Source organism: Saccopteryx leptura, chromosome 3 (genome assembly GCF_036850995.1).
Source record: "Saccopteryx leptura isolate mSacLep1 chromosome 3, mSacLep1_pri_phased_curated, whole genome shotgun sequence".
NCBI lineage: Eukaryota > Metazoa > Chordata > Mammalia > Chiroptera > Emballonuridae > Saccopteryx > Saccopteryx leptura.
In genome coordinates this window covers 40,872,395-40,879,704 of record NC_089505.1, presented here as the reverse complement: position 1 = coordinate 40,879,704, position 7,310 = coordinate 40,872,395, and the positions used below count along the sequence as shown (strand labels likewise).

Here is a 7,310-nt window from a genome sequence, read left to right as displayed (position 1 = left end):
TAAGATATCACATTTTGGTTCCTCATTTTTGCAATGCATCTATCTTGCCTTCTTTTTTCTCTCTTGAATCTTATCTCTGTTATCTTGAAATTTCACTAGTACCTGTTAGATGAATTTACCTTTTTCTTTTTCTTTTTTTTTTTTTGCTGTTACTTGGTAGGTACTGGAAACTTATTTTTCAGTGCTGGGAAATGATCTTAAATTATTTTATTGATGATTCCCTGATGACTGTTTTATCCATTTTTCTTTTGAAGCTTCTGTGATTCAAATATTGTAGCTATTGGAATTGTTCTTATTTTCCATCTTGTCTTTGTACTCTAGTTTCTGGATGATTTCCTTGATGTTAGCTTTCATCATTACTATTGAATTTTTTATCTGTGCCATCATCCTTTTTATCATGTTCTTTTTTTTGTCTCCCAAATGTCCCTTTATATCTCTTACTACTTTGAGAATATTTGAGCTTTCTTCTCCTTCTAAGGTAGTGACTACTCCTTAAATCTGTTAATTCCTGTATTCTCTAGAGTCCTTTTTACTTTTTGCTAGCTAGCCCCTGGTTACTGCAATCACCTGTTACAGTTAGTAATTCTTTATAGTAATCTATCCCCATTCAAACTACTATGATTCAGACCTGACTGATACAGTCCCTTTGAGCCTGTACTTCAAGCCCAGGGACACTGTCTGTCGCCCCCAGGATATTAGTGTGGTATGCAGTGCTCTTCTCCATATGCCTGACCATCTATCCGATTATTCTGGGGCTATGCTGACTGTTGTGTGCTCTGCTGTCCATCTCTAAACACTCATTTATTTTTTCCAAGAGTACTAATTTACCCGTAGTTTTCAGAGTTCATAAAGTAGACTAGTACTCCTGCATACTGTTTCCATACTCCAGCAATAGCTTAACTCATCAGCATAGTCATCTCTCAGCATTGCTCAGTGCCACCATTTCTAAAAAGCCTTCCCTGACCCTTCCTTCCTCTCTCTTGAAATTAGTTGTTTTTACTTCTTGCTTCCTTAGGGCACAAGCCATTCACAGGTCTGTCTCCTTGAATAAACAGTAAACCCATTATCTTTCTATCACCAGACCTAGCACATTGCCCTTTTGTGTCATATATTAAGAACTGAATAACCTTTGGGAAATTAATGAATGTGTTTAATTTTTTAGAAATCTAATTTACAGTTTCTTCCATAGAGAATAGAACTATGAATACAAAGCAAAATGAAGTTGAGGTTTTAGGAGAGGGGAAAATGTTAAATGGCAAGCTTGATGCTCTCTTGACGTGCAGCCTTACTTCCATGCTGTCTTTGAAATTTCACCTGCACTGCCCTGCTATTTCAAAGTAGCTGTCAGGCGAGCTTGAACTCTGAGTTCTTCACAACCCATAAGATTGGGGCAAATGACAATTCAAATTTATAGTTGGAGTAAAATGACACTTTTAATTTAGGGAGAACAAATTATCAGTGTATTGCAGTATTCTGATGAATATTGACATATAGGTCAACAGGTGTAATGGATATTCTGTAGCTCTCAAAAAAAAAAAATTCAGAGTTTAACATGTCATAGATTCCTTAGATTTACCAATTTAAAATTAGATAGTACTGACCTGGAATATACTTGAACAGGAATTTTACCTTGACATGAAGACTGCTGCACCACACTACTATGACTACTGACTACTTGATTTTTGGGGGATGAAAGTAAGATATTAACAACAATAATGACAGAAAAGAATAAATCCAATTTTGAAGCAAATATTCTTGAATTTTCCAAGTATTATCTCAATGATCTTTTTTGAAATGCAGATATTTAAGTATATGTTAATTAGGACCTTATTTTGTTCAAACATTGTGCAGGTTGTTGGAGATATGAGGTTAAAAAAGTCTTAGTGTACATACATTGCCTTGGGAATGACTCACTAAATGTACCGATATGTTTATTAAGCACACAAAATACTCTTAATACTTGCATTTGACTACTGCTTGTACTCACTTAAAAAACTGACATTTTTAAGCAACCTGTAAGATAGACAAGAATTATTATCTTTATTTTACAGTACAAAGATAACTGAGCAGTAGAGGTGGTTATCTATCAAAGGTCGCACAGTCACTGTATCAGAAAACTGGTCTTTAATGGAGAGCTCTGTCTACTATTCTGGGATAAGTCCATAACTTTGAAAGAGTAAACTGTAAGAAGGTCAACATTGTCATTAACTGATCAATTCTTTCTCTTTTTTACATAGAGATTCATACAAGGCTAGGCCACCAAAAAAAAAAAAAAAAAAAAAAAAAAAAAATCAATGATTTTAGTGTTTAATACCAATGAAACACTAAATACCATACTTTTCTAAGTGACCTTTAAACAAATCAATTCAAAGAACAATTCTGTTATTGACGTTAGAGAATTGCCTACATAATTATTTTCAAAAAATAAAATTTCCCCTTAAAGATTGAAAAAAGAATCAATAGCAAATTGCAGGTGAACACTGGATGATCTGGGCAAACCAGAAGGTAACAAATCTATTCATTAATTTATTGAGCAAGTATTTATTACACTCTTCCTATATTCTATTCAATGAGAGGCATATATAAATAGAAAAATAACAATTTTCTGTGTGTTCTCTCTATCAATTATGAGTCAAATACTGAGAGGAACTTAGAGATGGGACTAATCCACTTGTTTGGGAGAATCAGGGAAATCAAGAAATGATATTTGAGTTGAGTACTGTGGATGAATTGAGCAATTTAGAATAAGAGGAGGGAGGTCATTCCTAGGAGAGGGACCAGTGTGTGCAAAACTAAAAGTTATTAAAACATACAACACTTAATAGGAAAAGAGGAATTCAGCATGGCTTGAGAATAGGTTGTATAAGGAACTGAGGCTGGAAGGAGAGTTGGGGGTCATATCTGAAAGAGCCTTTTGGTTTTGAGTTTTTTATTATTATTATTATCTTGTATGCAGCAGTGAGCCATTGGAACCTGATAGATTGTGGCAGAGGTAATGGATAAAACTCAGCATCTAGGATGAATGGAGAGGAGATACCAAGTGCTAAAAGTGAGGAAGATAAAGGACCTGCAGAATTATTCCTGAATGTGGCATTCTCCTTTTGATGAAGGTTGGGGTATGAAGTGGGGAATAATTTCATATAATAATTTTATGGTTTCCTACCTGGCAGGCCCTTTTTTCCCTTCAAATTGCCATTAGGACTTGAGCTTCTGGTTCCATTTCTTATCTTAGTGTTCTGCTTTCTTTCACATTATTCATAATTTGTTTGAAGATCCTGTTTACTATCATTTGGCTCTTTCTTATTAGTTATGATACTTTTGAGGAGGGAAGTCTCATCATAACATGCAAGAGAAAACCTCACCACATTGGAAATGTAGGATTATGTATAACACTGAAATAGCACACACAAGTTTTGAGCCTTTTCCCATTGGTAAAAATTTTAAGGTCTGGTGGTCTGGGGTATGCTGACACACCTTTTAAAAGATGGACAGACCCTGGCTGGTTGGCTCAGTGGTAGAGCATTGCCTCAGTGTGTGGATGTCCTGGGTTCAATTCCCAGTCAAGGCACATAGAAGCGGCCATCTGCTTCTCCATCTCTTCTACCCCTCTCTTTCTCTCCTTTCTCTCTTCCCCTCCTGCAACTGTGGCTTGATTGATTTGTGTGCATTGGCCCCTGATGCTAAAGATGGCTCTGTGGAGCCTCCACCTCAGGTGTTAAAAATTGCTTGGTTGCGAGCATGGTTGCGAGCATCTGGGGTAGAGCACTGGCCCCAGATGGGGGTTGCTGGGTGGACCCCATTTGGGTTGCATGTGGGAGTCTATCTCTTTATCTCCCCTCCTCTAATTTGGAAGGAAGATGAAGGACAAGTGACTGCATCTTACCTCATCTTACACTAAGAAAGAGGCAAACACCTGTGGGTCTCTTTGGATTGTTGGAGGCAACATATATCTCATTGGGCCATTCTATTCCAACCTATTAACCAAATATCTCCAAAGCAGCCAGTTTTGAGTAGGGTCAGAGAAAGAGTAAGCTCTGTATCAGGTCCAGGTTTCCATACAAGCTGCTCCACATCTTAGGCCATATGACTGAACAACAGCTCTGATGGTCCTTGAAGTGGCAGACACAGACAGGGATGTGGTACAGAACCTTTGGCAGATCCCTACATGTGATTTATAGAAGAGAAATTGAACAATTTTGAAGCAAAGTTTTGCCTTATCTGCATAAAACTCTCCTTCATTTGAAAAGCAGCTTTTGGTTTGATGTTATACAAGCCACAAATACCTGACAGCTTGATCATGGGCCACTAACTTACTAAATCACAGACTTCTCTTCATGAACTAAATGTTTGGCATCAAGCCAAGATGCTGGGCCTATACAGTAGCGCTTTATCATCAACTGAAAGTGGTATGTAGAGATCAGGCTCAAGCAGGTCCTGAAAGCACAAATTAGTGTATGAGCAAGAGTCACAGATGCTCATGGTCCATATTTCTGCCCAGTTGTTTCCTCCATCTCAACGTGTACCTATGGCCTAATGAAGAGGTCCCTATGCCCAACTGACTAAGGAAGAACAGAACTTGGGGTATGGTTTATAGGTGGCTCTCCCCAATATGCTGCTACCACTCTAACATGGAAAGCTGCAGGACTACAACTCCACTCAGGGATAGCCTTAGAGGATGGTAGTCAGGGAAAGCCTTCCAATGGGAAGAACTTACAGCAATGTATGTGGTTGTTCATTTTTGCCTGGAAGAAGAGATGGCCAGAGACACAGATCTACCCTGATCCAATGCAGTGCTGAGAAAATAGGTCACAAGACAGTCTGTGTAAGAGATATGTAGATAGACCTCTCGGACTGTGTAGAATATGAAGTGACTTATGATCTATATTAATGCTCACCAGAAAGTAACATCAACAAAGGAAGATTTTAGTAATAAAAAACAGTTGCTTTTCTGTGGACATGTCACTATCATTCCCCAGCTACTGTCCTTCCCAAATGAACACAGAAAGTAACCATGGAAACAAGAATGAAGGTTTTGTATGATTTCAACAACACAAAGTTGATCTGGACTTAGCTATTGCTGAATGTCCAATCTGTGAAGAGATAAAATCAAGGAGGATTCAAAGGGTAGAAATAGGAGTGAGTGGTCTTTTATCAGCATTTTTTGCTTTTTATCTCTGCAACTTCTTATTTCTGCTGGTTTAAAGGTCCTAGTTTCTAAGAAAGGAATATTTCCACTAGGGGACACAGGAATGGTTTTACTGAACTGGTTGCTGAGACTGACAACCAGCCACTGTGGGCTCCTTATGACACCAAACCAACTGTCAGAATAGATGAAGAGAGAAGGACTGTTACTGGGAGAGTTACATAGAAGGCTTCAGTGATGTTGGTATTTATCTTTTAAGTTACCTTGGAGCGCTGTGTAGTTATATTGTTCCATATGCTTTTTTTTTTTTTTTTTTTTTTTTTTTTTTTTTTATTTTTCTGAAGTTGGAAACGGGGAGGCAGTCAGACAGACTCCCTCATGCGCCTGACCGGGATCCACCCGGCATGCCCACCAGGGGGCGATGCTCTGACCATCTGGAGCATTGCTCTGTTGCGACCAGAGCCATTCTAGCGCCTGAGGCAGAGGCCACAGAGCCATCCGCAGCGCCCGGGCAAACTTTGCTCCAATGGAGCCTCGGCTGCAGGAGGGGAAGAGAGAGACAGAGAGGAAGGAGAGGGGGAGGGGTGGAGAAGCAGATGGGTGCTTCTCCTGTGTGCCCTGGCTGGGAATCGAACCTGGGACTCCTGCACGCCAGGCCGATGCTCTACCACTGAACCAACCAGCCAGGGCTTCCATATGCTTTTTGTATGTGAGAAATATAAAGATAATTACCTAAACTATATAAAATAAAAATAATTTGTAAATAAGATTCACCTAATATTTATAAAGAAATATTCTTCTAATATTTAAATTTTAAAACTTTACAAGTACAAAAGAGAAATAAAAAAGTCTGATAGAATTGACGCTTAAAAAATGTACCTATTTGGTGTGTAAGCATTGCATCTGGGTAGGAGTCCCAAAGAGGGAGAGAGCAGCCATGCAGCCATCCCCATGCTCTGGTCCCTGCTGCGGTGGCTGTGGTCTGCTCAAGCAGCCAGACGTAAGCAAGGGGGTGCACAACATCCTCAGCAAAAGGGGACAAAGTTTGGTTTTGGAACACGGACTCAGGTCAAGCATCCAGGACTAGTCTCTGACAAACCTAATGTATACGATTTCAAAACCACATATGACCAGATGTACAATAATCTCCTTAGGGAGGACAAAGCACACTACATACAGAATCGCATTTTGTACATATTGGACAGAAATAAGGAAATCAAGCCCCAGACAGAAAGTTCCCAGAATTGCAAAGACCTGTTAGACCTGATCCTCATCTGTGAAGAGAAAGTGTAGGACCAGGTGGTGGAAGATCTGAATTCCAAAGAGCAGGAGACCCGCCAACCAGTGCATATGATCAAAGTGAACACCCAGAACAATCACAAAGAAACCTGGGGTGTTCCTCTCTGTGCGCTCTGCCAGTGCATTCTGCGCACAGAGGACATAGAGAGCAAGATCAATGAACGATTCGATTCCTGGCCAGGGCACACAGGAGAAGCGCCCATTTGCTTCTCCACCCCTCCGCCACACTTTCCTCTCTGTCTCTCTCTTCCCCTCCCGCAGCCAAGGCTCCATTGGAGCAAAGATGGCCCGGGCGCTGGGGATGGCTCCTTGGCCTCTGCCCCAGGCGCTAGAGTGGCTCTGGTCGCAATATGGCGACGCCCAGGATGGGCAGAGCATCGCCCCCTGGTGGGCAGAGCGTCGCCCCCTGGTGGGCGTGCCGGGTGGATCCCGGTCGGGCGCATGCGGGAGTCTGTCTGACTGTCTCTCCCTGTTTCCAGCTTCAGAAAAATGAAAAAAAAAAAAAAAGATCAATGAACGACTCAGGAGTTCAAGGAGAGGGGCAGCCAGCCCTTCCTGCACACCGTCTGCTTCTACTGAGCGGCCAGATGGTGCCTCCTGAAGCCGCCTTCTTGTGCTTCCTCTTCTTGATACTTCTTCTTTCTTGACACTTATTTTCACTCTGAGGGCTGCTTCCTGTGGATGGCAGCAACACCCATACACTGTACATTCAAGATAAGAACGTAAACATAAGTGCAAATCCACAGCAATCAAGTTTTGTATGACATTCTTATGAGTGATATTGATTATGAAGTTTTTTCTTTAACCAAAAAGAACATTAAATTAAACAATAATTCATAACTTAGAATAGGCTCATCTGGTATCTACT

The 7,310-nt window shown here is 40.5% G+C and overlaps 1 pseudogene; it reads left to right on the top strand.

Annotated features, from left to right (window-relative positions):
* The first annotated feature begins 4,103 nt into the window (after nucleotides 1–4,103).
* Nucleotides 4,104–6,607, top strand: LOC136397076 (RNA polymerase II subunit A C-terminal domain phosphatase SSU72 pseudogene; annotated as a pseudogene).
* The last annotated feature ends 703 nt before the right edge of the window (nucleotides 6,608–7,310 follow it).